Below are 13,361 nucleotides of genomic sequence, written 5' to 3'. Positions count from 1 at the left end.
ATGACTGACTCTTTATTGTATGTGTTCAGGGGATTTTTGTGGTTTCTGCGTACATCTGGAAAAAAGTTTTCACTGTATTTATAGCCACTTTTGTGTTTTTTTTGTTGTTGTTGTTGTTTAATAGTTTCCCATGTGAATTTAAAATAAACCAAATAGCAAACAAACCAAAAGTGTAAATTTCACTCTTGAATCTGATTCAGCAAAGAGAGTGATAGGTGTGAAAGCACCCTAAGAGAGCTGACCTGCACTGCATTTGCACTATGGAACCTTGAATAAGTGCACTACACAGGGTAGTTTCTTTTCCTTCATCCTACTCTTGTGGAATCTATAGTACACATTTAGGTCCTCAACACTTGTACAGTTTTAGGACGAATGGGTTAATCTGGCACACTTTTTTGTCCTTCTGGGGAAACCCTTCCCTGGTTCTATGTCCAACCTTAAACTATTGGGTTTGCCTTTGAATCCTCCTAAACAAACAAACAAAAGAGATCATATTTAGAAAGCTAGAATTGTTTACCATCCAGAGAACTTTTGAGAAAGCCTTCTGAGAATGAGTCAGATAGGGCTTGATTAGTTTTCTGTGGAAATCCTTCCCATGTTCTATATAAACCCTTATATTATAGGGTTTGCCTTTTAAGTGTCCTAAGTAATAATAATTAAAAATAAAATCAAAGCTAGAACTGTCCATCCAAAGAAACCCAGAGAAACCTTGTAAGAACAGGTCAGTCTGGCACCCTTAGCAGTTGTCCTTCAGGGCAAACCCTTCCCAGGTTCTACGTAAAACCCTACAATACATTGTTAGACTTTAAATTGCACAAAATAATTAGAAAGCTAGAACTGTCCATCCAAAGAACTTTTGAGAAACCCTTGAGACAATGAGTCACTCTAGCACCCTTAGGGTTTGTTTGGTTTTCTGTGGGAACCCTTGCCTTGTTCTATGCAAAACCATACGCTACACAATTTGACTTTGAAACGCCCTAAATAAAAAACACATTTAGAAAGCTGGAACTGTTTCCCATGCAAAGAATATTTGAGAAACCCTTGAAAGATAGGGTCAATCTAGCACCATTAGGGTTTTCCTTTTGGGGACGCCCTCCCCTGGTTCTGTGTCAATCTCTACACTATAGAGTTTGCCTTTGAAACATCATTTAAAAAAAAGGCTGGAAAGCTGGAAATGTTTCTTATCCGAAGAACCGTGTGTTCAGCTGGGAGAAAGCCAAAATGTGGATTTTATTGGGAATTCTTGGCATTAGGCTGGAAAGCACTGACAGTGTATGAAACAAAGTTATCTACGTTCTATGTTGAAACTATTTTTGTAAAATTAAGAAAATATATATATATTTTCTGTAATTAACAAAGTGAATTTCACAGCATTGTGCACTTTGAAGTTGAGCAGCACATATTCACATATTCAGCACAAGGTAGGCCTACACCTGCCTGTGTTGTCTTATCAGCCTGGACCACTGGAAGAACTGCAAATTGGCTCACAGGCTCTGCGTCTAGTCCATGGCAATCAAAGGAAGTCATTTTTACATCCTGTTTTTGAGGCCTTCATTGAACAGATAGCAGAACAGAAAGTAGTGCTTCATTCTTCCTCGCTTAGTCATAAAATTGTTCCAACCAGATTTGTTTTGAGTGAAAAGGCAACTGTTTCTCATTTTTGGTATGGATGATGCATTTAACTTTTTACCTACAAAGTTTCCTCCTTTGTGAATACATGGGAGGAACTTTGTAACATGGCTTCACGCTTTTTATCTGGTTTATGAATGTGAAAGCTGAAATGTGGCTCCTTGGCGCAAAAATTGTTGTTGCAAAATTCTATATGAAGACACACATCAAATTATAAAAGCGTAGGAAGTTCATTTACACAGCAGCCTGTTACTGAGTTAAACAGAGAAGTGACAAACAACATTTTGAGAACAGAAGTCCATTGTATGCTGCTGCTGTATAGTCGGGTGCTATCCTCTGGAGAACTGAATGCCCATTGTGGCTCTCAGCTGAGGGCATATTTCTAGGTTGCAGCATCTGATTCAGTCATATGGTGATGTCTTTGGAGCGCCACAGCCTTCAAAGCCATTTCAAGGATTTTTTTTCTCTAGCTGCCTGTCTCCGTGGAAGTGCTGCAACTGTTCCAAATAGTGTCAAAGGGCAGACATGTCGGACAGTCTCTCCATCTTGCATGCGCTGAAACTGAAAGGGCATCATTGAAGACAGACCCTTAATCTCGTATGTCCCTTCCGAGATGTCATTTTCCCCTCTTTTTTTCTTTCCATTTTGGTGGAAACTGGACCCAATTTTGGGGACAGGAATCTGAGCATCTTAATGGGCCGCTTTATATTCACTGATACGAGATGGTGAGAGTATTCATGCTGTCAGCAACTGAGACTAGACAGAATCACGGCATGCCTCCGACGTGACCTCTGACACTACGCCCTGTGGTGAATGTGCCCCTAGTTAGAACTGCAGACAATGTCATGTGATCTCATTATTATGAAAGTCTTACAAGAGACATTTAAAAATGGGGTTAATGACTTGAGTTTTATGAGTCTTTTCGTAGTTGAAATATTCTCGCATTCCATCAGCTGCCAAAAAAAAAAAAAAAACAGTGTCTGTGGTACTTGATGCTCTGCAACATAAGGAAAAAATAATTGATGTGGACCACCAGCATCTAGTCAATCAGGGCTAGATGTACCTTTGACTAAGTAAAACTCCTGCCCTTGCAATAGAATTTACAGTAAGTGTTTAGGCAACATGTTTACATGTGAAAGGGAGTGTGGCTTCAGAGGTAATACTGAAGGAGGCAGGGACTTAAGGGACAACAGAATAAAGTAGAGCAACAAAAGCTTTTAATCCGGACAGTGCCATAGTTATACATAACCTGGAGCTCAAGACTGCAAAAATGGCCTTGCTCTTTGGGTGGGTAGAATGACGTTACTCTCTCTCTCTCTCCTGTCAGTCATGTGAGCTCATGTATGCAGAAGAGGACAGTTAGTGCTTTCCTCCGAGTCTGAGGTCAGCTGCACTTTCATGTGGTGTGAGCAGTAGCTTGAAAAGAGTTTCTGAGGAAGTATGTGTCCATCCTCACTCTCCCCTCTTGGTAGATCTGTGATACTGGAGAACTAACTAGTGAGAATTGACAATGACTAAAACTGGGAGAAAATGGAGCAAAAATGTCTAACATCTGCCAAAATCCAACCGTTGAAAGAGCATTTTCACTTAAAAGGAAGGGAACATTGTACTAGAAAATGAGTTTTGTTTCTGGTAGCAGTTACTTTCGCATCCTCTTCGAGTTGTGCTCTGCATAGAGTTCACCTAAATGAACTTTAACCCCAAAAAATCCACCAATCTTAGAATCATGGCTAATAAAGGCTAAGGTCATGTGTATTTATAAGGCGTAATGTGGGAGAACTGCTTCAATCTTACTGTTTCAAGAAGATTTTTCTTCTCCGCAGTCAACATATTGTCTCTTACCACCCACAAGCACCAAACTAGCTAGCTGGATAAGGTTTGGTATTCACCGAACTACTACTTTCCCTTTGGAAACACGTCACAGCAGGACTGCAGATAAACAGCTGATTTTGCTTCACCAAAGGCAAGACATTCCCAAGGTGAAAATCTGGTATGTCCTCTATTTTACTCATTATGCCAACCAAAATGATCCAGTATACCCTTTTTAAAAACTTTTATTCCAGTGTCCTTGAGATGATCTTTCCTTTTAATATGTTAATCTACATTATTGTGTCACATTTTGGGTGTTTTTCTAATTTCATTGAGTTCATTTGATTGTGCAGTGAGAGTCCTGCACTCTTTTTAGGCCAAGTAAGGACAACTGAGCATTTCTCATATCTTTGCATAGCCAGCTTATTTAAGTAAAAGGGTAAAATGCCTGGCTGCAGCTCTTTTCATGTTTTTAGAGCAGCTTTAGCTTAAGTACCATGTTCAGTATTGCTAAGCAGGTGCTCACAAGTAACGGACAGAGGAAATGCCCTTTTTTCCCTTTTTTACCTCCGTTTTTGGTTTCTAGGGTGAAGCCACTGAGCCTCAGCTGTCCCAGTGTAGACTTTAATGTCACAAAAACACAGCCCCTAAACAGCCGAGTTTTCAAACAAGTCTACATCAAAAAACGTCCCACACAGAAAACATATAATCTGTTTAGCTCAAGATAGAGCATTTCCAGAAGAGGAGCCAAGTGCCGCCACGTCTCTTCTGACTCAAACACAGTGACCTAATCTGTGGTCAGTTAAGGTCAGCATTTGGAATATGCACACAACAGCACTTTAAAAAGCTTGCATTTGGCCAAAACTGAATCCCAGAAGGCTTACTGTTTCCTGTAACTGTACTACATAAAGTTATGATCTTTGAACTCTGGGCTCAAATCACATCTCTGAGACTTCTACTAGTCTACCTCATGTTCATTCACTCATTCATCTTCAGTAACCACTTTATCCTGGTCAGGTACCTGTTGGATCTGGAGCCTATCCCAAGAACACTGGGTGTGAGATGGGAATACGCTTTGCTTACACCCTGGATGGCACTCCAGTCTCTACCATGTTTTTTCCCCCTCCATATTCTCCGCAATTTGGTCACCTGCCAATTCTCAGCCCACCAGGCTATAATATGACAGCTACCATCCAGGGAGGGTGAAAGCTAACACATGGTTATTCTGAGATGAAGCCAGAGAAGCTAGCCAACAACATCTTTTCAAACTGCTGCTTATGCTGCATCCTTTGAGAAAACTGCTGTCTGCCCTCTTCCACATACATCAGTCTGGGATTGACAATCAAGAAAGGGAGTATGCCACCCCTCCCACCGAGAAAGCACGGCCATTCCCTATGCCTTCTAGTCATGGACGACTGTGGCATCGTTGGGATTCTAGCGTGCGATCTCCAGATGATAGGGTGAACTATTGTCTAGTGCACCATTCAGGAACCTCACAACACTAATGTTGTTGTGTGGCTGTGTATTTTGTACTAAGGAACCAATCAAATATTCTTCACTTGCCTCCTTGGTCCAGATATAATTAGATGGTGCCACACCATGTCCAAAAATCCTCATACGGACTGTTGTGAATGATTCATGTAACGGTGAATGGGCAAATTTAATGGTCATCCAATAATATCATGCTTGGTTATTTAAAATCCTATGAATTTCGTGAGCTCATTTAAACAAAACTAGACCTACCGTTACTAACTTCAGAACTTCTTTTCTCCATTTCTCTCACTTTATGCTAAGCTAATAGCTTATCCAGACGGACACAAATGGACAAGCATCATCTGAAGAGCTGAGCCATGGCCGTCTTTATCTCTCTCACCCAAAGCCCAAACTTTATCACCATTATGCATCCCTCGCCACACAGTAGCCACAGGAAAGAGCAATTATTCACGGGGTTCATTTTAATGCATCACTGTCAGAGCAATCAGTAAGTTGTTGTAGCCTTTTACCCCCCCTTTTCCTCCTTAAGTGATAGAACTGCATGGGAGCCCATTTATCCTGCAAGTACTCATCCGTTGATGTGTGCCCAAACAATTACAGGCTGTTCTTCTGCAGGAAGAGGTTTTCTCGTCCCTGCACGTTGGGTCAGTGGATGAGTAGGATCCAGTGCCTATATGCAAATATACTGATTAGCCTTAAAACAGCTCAGACACGCAGCATGCCAAGCATTTCCAATTGAATTTGCTGGAGTGAGGACCCATACACAAATAGCTGTGTTTAATTGAATCTGGACAAGTGCCGAAAAAATAAAAAAGTTAATTATTCTTTCCTCGTCCCTGAAGTAATATTGATATCATCACTGTTTTTTTCCCCCCCTCTAAATTCTAATGAACAGATATGAGTTTACTGATACAGTGTGTGTGTGTGTGTGTGTGTGTGTGAGTGTGAGTGTGGGTGTGTTTGTTGCCCTGAGAACTACTGTAATCACAATGCACTGATTAGAAAAGACATCGCCAGGCCAATAGCACACAATGACCTCTTATTTACTGTTGGCAAATTAGTACAAAGTCATTTATATTTCACCGAATAATCCTTGAACAATTCATTATGCTGCGTACAAAAAATAAAACCCCAAAAAAACTAACAAAAAAAAACGCATGGCTTTTTATGCATCTCGGACCATTGCACAAGCGTAAAGCAAAATTAAAATAAATGAATTGATTGGAAATCAATAGAGCAGCATCAATCTTTCCCAGTAAAAGAGAAGGCGAGAGGGGGTCGAGAAAAGAAAAATCAATATTCATTCTAATGCAACATATCATAAATAAGGATCATTTCAGCGGTGGTGTTGGAGCGTCGCATAACCGATCATGCCCTGCAGCCTGCCAGGGGACTCGATCAGAGGTTATTATAATGTCATGAGTCCATGGCTAAGATAAGGTTACTGATAGAAGGCACATGTCCAACATGTTATTGGTTTCAGAGTCAATATTATTAGAAAAAAACCCTCAAATTATCATGATTAAAATTAAAATGATAAATAGAGACATTCAGTGAGACTGTGTATAAAGTGCCAGTATAAAATAAATTGCTTTCATTACAGCATCTCAAAACGCCCTGTTTGGGGGGGAGGGGGGAACCCTGTTCCAGCAGAAAAGCAGCACAGTTTTTGTGTCCCTTCAGAGATTTGTCTACTTGCTTTATGATTGCAAACACTTACATTTCAAAAAATGCACCGAGATCCAAGTTGTTTCCAGAAAAATACGCCAAAAAAAAAAAGCTTTGATGTTGAAAGCGTAAAGATTGCATGTGTGTCTGATGGTAGGGGGTAATTCGCAAAAAAAAGTGATGCTAGTAGTAGATCTTAAATGTAGTGGAAAATCTAGAGGACAGTTGAATGGTCATTGCTTTACTGTTTAGTGGCAAGCTGCTGTTTTTCCGCTGTGATTTGATGAGCTTAAGGCCGCTGCGTTTTATTCTGGGATCAGGAATTTGAAGCATTTTATTATTTTCAGCAGCACTCTGTGGGAACTAACCACCCCCCCACCCCCCCACCCCCCATCCCCAACTCAATTAGGGGGAGGTATTTTTAAACTATGGTGTAAACAAAAGCACAGGCCCTGAATGGAAGACTGGGTCAGTGTGATGCTTTTTGTTTCGTGGGTGGATGCTGTTTATCAGGTTACCTGGACCACGAGTAACCCTGGAAGTTAATTCTTAAACACTTCACGGAAGCAATCCTAAATATGCGCTGTATTTGAATAAAACCCGTGTACCTACGTTCTACTGGAAAAATGGGCCAAAGTTGATGGAATATATTCCTTCTTTGCACTGTGGCCCAGACGTACAGTAGTGCTTCAACTTCCTGAGTTTCAGTGCAAATTAACCAGGTTAAGCTTGGTTTGATCAGGGCTACATTCTTCATGACTGGATTAATAAATTAGCCGGATTTGATTTGTTGATGATTCGATGTAATCCTGGATTTGCTGTTTCTTTGACAATGTTGTCGGACTTGTTACCAAGGCACTCTTGGTCTATATGTGAGCAGTGCTAGCAAGGTTACAGGATACGACAGTTGTATTTCAGAAGCTGTTGAACCTAATGATCACAAAATCAAGGGAACACCAAAATATGCACACAATTTCAAGCAAAAGCCAAATTCGAGTAGTTTTGCTCAAAAAAAAAAAAAAAAAAACCCACAATAAACTTTGCAAACCGTATTGCAATTTAAAAAAAAAAAAAAAAAAAGCTGCAGCAAAATCAAGCATTTTTGTCTGCAACAATCACCACAAAATGCATCAAAATCCTCTGCAGCCTGCAGAATGGTGCGAAAAATGAACAACAATAACAACAAAAATATCCAGTGAGCGGCTATTTAGTGAGTGGAAATGCCTTGTTGATGAGAGAGATCCAAGGAGATTGGCCAGACTGGTTTGAGTTGACAAGAAGGCTACAGTAACTCAAATAAGCACTCTTTACAACTGTGGTGAGCAGAAAAGCATCTCAGAATGCATAACATGGCGAACCTTGAGGTGGATGGGCTACAACAGCAGAAAGTCCTGTCACCCAAGAGCAGAAATCTGATGCTACAGTGGATATGGGGTCATCAAAACTAAAAAGTTGAAGATTAAAAAAACACCATCTTCAATTGTCTAGTGTCAGCGTGGCAGGGCCTAGTGTTTGGCTGACAATTTTCCGTCAAGGGCACAAATGCAACTTCAATATATACACGCTAATTTGTGCAAATTGTGTGTATATTACTAATCTAATTATCATTGCTACTGCGAATCCTCAAAGCAATTTCCATGTTTTGGTTCATTTCTGCTCTTGTATGAAATAAAGTGCCTACGATTTGAACAAGCAGCTTACAGCTTAGGCGGAATTCATAATTCCCTGCTAATGGATTTGCGTCTATGAATGGGCATTTTTAATTGTAGTTTTAGCATGAAGATGTGAGACATTGTCATTGTCACCCACAGCATAATCGCATCTACTTTTTATGGTTTTATTGAAAATGTCGTCTGAACTTCATCGACTTCAATTAAATTGTGTGCACGTTTTCTTTATCTGGGCAGAAATAAAGCAAAAATAAAGTCACAACTATAAATTCGGGAACTCAAAATAGCAAATTGCACAAATATAGTAGTAGCTGAAGCAACATTAAACTAAATTGCACGTCATTACGTTTCGCACAAAACAATTAAAACTTTTACGAGCCATTCCAGGTTTCTAAACCACTAACACGTGACCATCGACTTTTTCAGGTAAAACACAAGTATCGTTTTCAAGTATCACAGTTAGTAAACCTGGAATACGTAATCTAATCTCGGATTTGTTAAACGACGTACAAAGAACACTGCCCAGAACCACAACCTACGGTAAATCTTTTGTGCTTACATGTGATGAGCGATGAATATGTTTACAGAATGCTATTTGGGTTCCTCCTACAGATTTCGCAATGTAGAGTATTTAACCTTTCACCCACCCACCTGGCATTGTCAGAAATAGACAGTATGGCTCATGTAGGATAATTAAGGGATATGACAGAAACATAACTCTTGCTAGATATATATAGAGCCTGATTCAAGCATCCAACAGCAATGTAAAGACGTAAAAGAGTTTCAGAAGGCACTGGTTGGAGGAAAAAAAAAACAACAACAACCTTAAATGCAAACAAGAACCTTTCTTTTTTGCCTCAAACTGAACCAGCATCCAAATAATAATAATAAAAAAATTCCAGTTCAATAGTGTAATATTACAGTTTCAGAGTTTTTCAGTTCCAGACCAGCGCTAAAGTTTCTCAGTGGAAAGACAACTATTGACTAGTCTTAAAAGAAAAATGCTATTGAAGTGAGTATTATTTTACTGCATTTACTTGTTTAAAAGTGCACACAGTACAGGCGTAACTTTATGTGTTCTGGGGAAAGATCCCTATATTGAGTTCTGACCTGAGAGAGGCTGACCTGTAAAGAAGCAGGCCAAAGCCCAGGAGCTCCTCGTCTCATCTTCGCAGTAGACTCTGCTTCCTCTCTGGAGCTTCTTTGTTTCTCTGATTTTTTTTATTTTTTTTTACACCCACAGATCGCTCTAGCCTGGAAAAGGTCTCACTTTCCCTCCAACACACTATGTGTTGTGATAAAGGAAGAAGACCTGAATGGAAAGAAATGGCATATGGTGCTCTGCGTGATGTTTGCCTTAACAGAACTATTTCAGTTATGACACCTTCCTTAACTTCGAGTGGTTAGGAACATAGCCTAGAAGATAAATAAAATACAGTACTGTGCAAAAGTCTTAGGCACAGGCAAAGAAATGCTGTAGAGCAAAGATGCCTTCAAAAATAATGAAATTAATTTTTTTTTTTTTTTAAATGGAGAATTAATGGAGAATATAAAGAGAATTAAACAGTAATAAATGAAACAAAGGCAATATTTGGTGGGATGACCCTTTGCTTTAAAAAAAAAAAAAAAAGGTAATCTCAGGTAGAATTAGTGCAGTTTTACAAGGAAATGAGCTGTAAGTTATACTGAGCACCTTACAGAACCAAACACGGTTCTTCTGGAGACTTTGACTGTCGCACTTGCTTCGGTAAGTGTCTCTTACCACTTAATATGCTGGTTTCTTTAATGACATACAAATATTTTTCTGTAATATTTAATTTTGTTCTGAAATACTATAACAAAGTTTGTACTAAAAAAAAAAATAGGGTGCATAAGACTTTTGCATCAGCTCTACCAGAAACTCATTGTAGGAACTATGTGTACCCACAGCTCGTTGACAGACAGATACGCAGCACTGTACGTTCTTCCTAATTTTTTTAGGTCAAGAGTGTAATCATGCTTTGAAATAACAAGCATGCTAAACAGAAAAGCTGTGTTTAATACAAGGGCGTAACCACGCATTCTTTGGGGGGGTCGTGCCCCCCCCAATGTTGAGGAAATACCAATCTGTCCCCCCAATATACAGTACAAAATATTTTCTATATGTCCCCCTTTAATGAACCCAGCCAACGGATCTGTCTTTTCTTCATCTATTCTATTTATTTATGTCTATTCCGTTTTAATATATTTCCGTTTGTTAAGGAAAATAGGTGTGTGCCTCCAGTTGTACACTTGGTTGCGCCCATACTCAACCCAAGTTCGTTGATATATCTTTTAAATATGTGAATTTTCAGCATCAAATTTTGGATGTTGTGGGGGACCCCCCAATGTCCATACCATGGTTACGCCCTTGGTTTAATATTACCATCACAAAGCTTACCTTCTTGAATCCCCTCTCTCGGTGTATGGTGCATATTTAATTCACCATGTAATTTCGCTTATATTTTACAATTTATTTGTCTTTAAAATATATTCTATTTTTTTTTTCTAAATTGAAAAAAGCATGAATACTTGTTGGTTGTACGTTCCGTTGGAGGCTTCGTATTAGCTTAACAGATTAACATCACAAGTTACGTATACTAGCCACATGCACTCACCAGCGGCACAATCATATACCGGTACAGGCACTTTGAAAAAAATTAGAATACTGTCAAAAAAAGTTCATTTATTTCCGTAATTCAATTAAAAACGTGGAATTATCATATTCTAGGCATATTTCAAGGCTTTTTTTGTTTGTTTGTTTGTTTTAATCTTGATGATTATGGTTACAGCTCACGGAAATCAAAAATCCAGTATCTCAATATATTCGAATAAAGAATTTATAATACAGTCTCCTGTGGCTCGCTAGTGTGAACGCCACGTTAGCCTTGTTTTCCGAGCTCTGTTTATCTTTGTACTTCGAGTTTTTTTTTTTTTTTTGATTATGGATAATCCATATTCCACTCTGCATGCCTCTGTATTGAACCCTACTCTAGACTTTGACTATACTTGTCAGATTCACTCTAATAAAATGTTTCAGTTTTCACGCTTGAGTCCTGCCTCTAACCACATGACGTGTACAATTCTGACATTCGTCTCATTGTGTGATTTGAACTTTGATTGGATGATGTCTGTTTACTTCTAGTATCTCCTCCACAAGCATGTTGGGGGGAAACAATAAAACAAATGAATTATCGAGAAAGCGATCCGCCTCGTTCTTTGTATTGTATTGTCTGCTGAAAAACATTCACGTCATTTGTCATGCCATTTGATAACAGCGAGTAAGATTATGTGGATTGCAAAAATTGAGCCTTCCTTATTTATTTAATTACTTATTTATTTGGCATGGTCTCTTAGTGGTTAGCACGTTTGCCTTGAACCTCCATGATTGATGGTTCGACATGTTTGCCAAAGACATGTGCTGTAGACTGATTGTCATTTCCAGATTGTCCGTAGTGTGTGAATGAGTGTGTGATTATGCCCTGTGATGGGTTGGCACCCCGTCCAGGGTGTGCCCCGAGTCCCTTGGGATTGGCTCCAGGCTCTACTGCGACCCTGTATAGGGTAAGAGGTACAGAAATTGGATGGATGGATTCATTTATTTACATACTTACATAATTATTAGAATATTATACCCCCCCCCCCCTTCCCCCTTACAGAATTGACATGTAATGACATGGATAAAACATAGTCAAGTCCATTAAGCAAAGCCAGACAACCCATGACAAAACACATTGGAAGCAGACACGTAAACAAAGTTGTCACATCCACTCACTCTCCTTCTGCCTCATTAGCCCATGACCTTTATTAGCCTATTATCTAATTCTATAACTCTAATACAATGACACACATTCATCTTATCTCAGTAATGTACTGCTTCTATGCACTCCATTCATTTTTGGAAGTGGGAAACAGGCAAATTAATAATTCAGTCACCATAGCAACATTTCTCCTGTTTCCATGAAGTGAAACTGAATTAGAATGAGATTTTCAGAAGCAGTTGAATTCGTAACAGCAGTCATTTAACCGATCGCAGTACAACATTCAATGGAGTCTGTATCTGGATTTTTACCTCGAGAGACCCTTTGTCATGGTAACACAATAAACAGTAAGGGCTCAGCAGGAAGTCCATGCAGCCCGTAGTAAAGGACGAGCTCTACTTCTGCGTCACAAGGTGTGCTAATCAGCAGATCTTTGCGTTGAGTAATAATGACTAGAAGGGCATGAAACCCCGGATGAGCCTCAAATGACACGTTTTATGAAGGGTTTAATGGTTGACAGTCATCCTTGTTTTTGCAGAAAAAGGGGAAAAGAGAAATGCAACTATTTTATATTTCTATTTTACACATAAAGATTAAGTCCGGCAAATCAGCTGCTTCCGATCAGATCTATGTCTCAAAAAAACGTTCACTACTTGTGATATCTGAACTATGAGTACTGTGATGATGGCTTAGTGGTTAGCATGTTTACCTTGAACTTCTGTGTTAGGGGTTCAAATCCCACCTTTCCTTTGTGTGCATGGAGCTTGCATGTTCTCCCTGTGCTTTGGGGTTTCCTCTGCCAGTTCAAAGATGTGTTGTAGGCTGATTGGCATTTTCATATTGTCTATAGTGTGTGATTGTGCCCTGTGATGGGTTGGCATCCTGACCAGGGTGTCCTGTTCCCTGGGATAGGCTCCTGTTTCCCTGTGTAGGATAAGCTGTATGGATTTAATCATTATTAATGTTATAGTTATATACCCTTGTAATATGACTTTATATTTAAAACCCCCAGAGGCACAGTATTTCATCTTTCATCGTATTATTTTTTATATTGAAACTTAAAAGTTAGTACCACCAATCGCCAAGTTTTAGATAATGCAGTCATCCCAACTGGACAAAAAGTGACTTTTGATATATATATTTTTATTACTACAGTTTAAGAGAGGTGCACATTATTTAAAAAAATGAAAAAACAATTGAAAAATGATTGACATGACAAAAATTGTCACAGCTACCTGTGGCATCTTGCCTTAACATCATCAACTCAAGTGTACTTTTTGTGTTTGACTTGACAAAATTGCAGAAAACTCTT

Source organism: Ictalurus punctatus, chromosome 1 (genome assembly GCF_001660625.3).
Source record: "Ictalurus punctatus breed USDA103 chromosome 1, Coco_2.0, whole genome shotgun sequence".
NCBI lineage: Eukaryota > Metazoa > Chordata > Actinopteri > Siluriformes > Ictaluridae > Ictalurus > Ictalurus punctatus.
Note: the sequence above shows the minus strand (reverse complement) of the source record.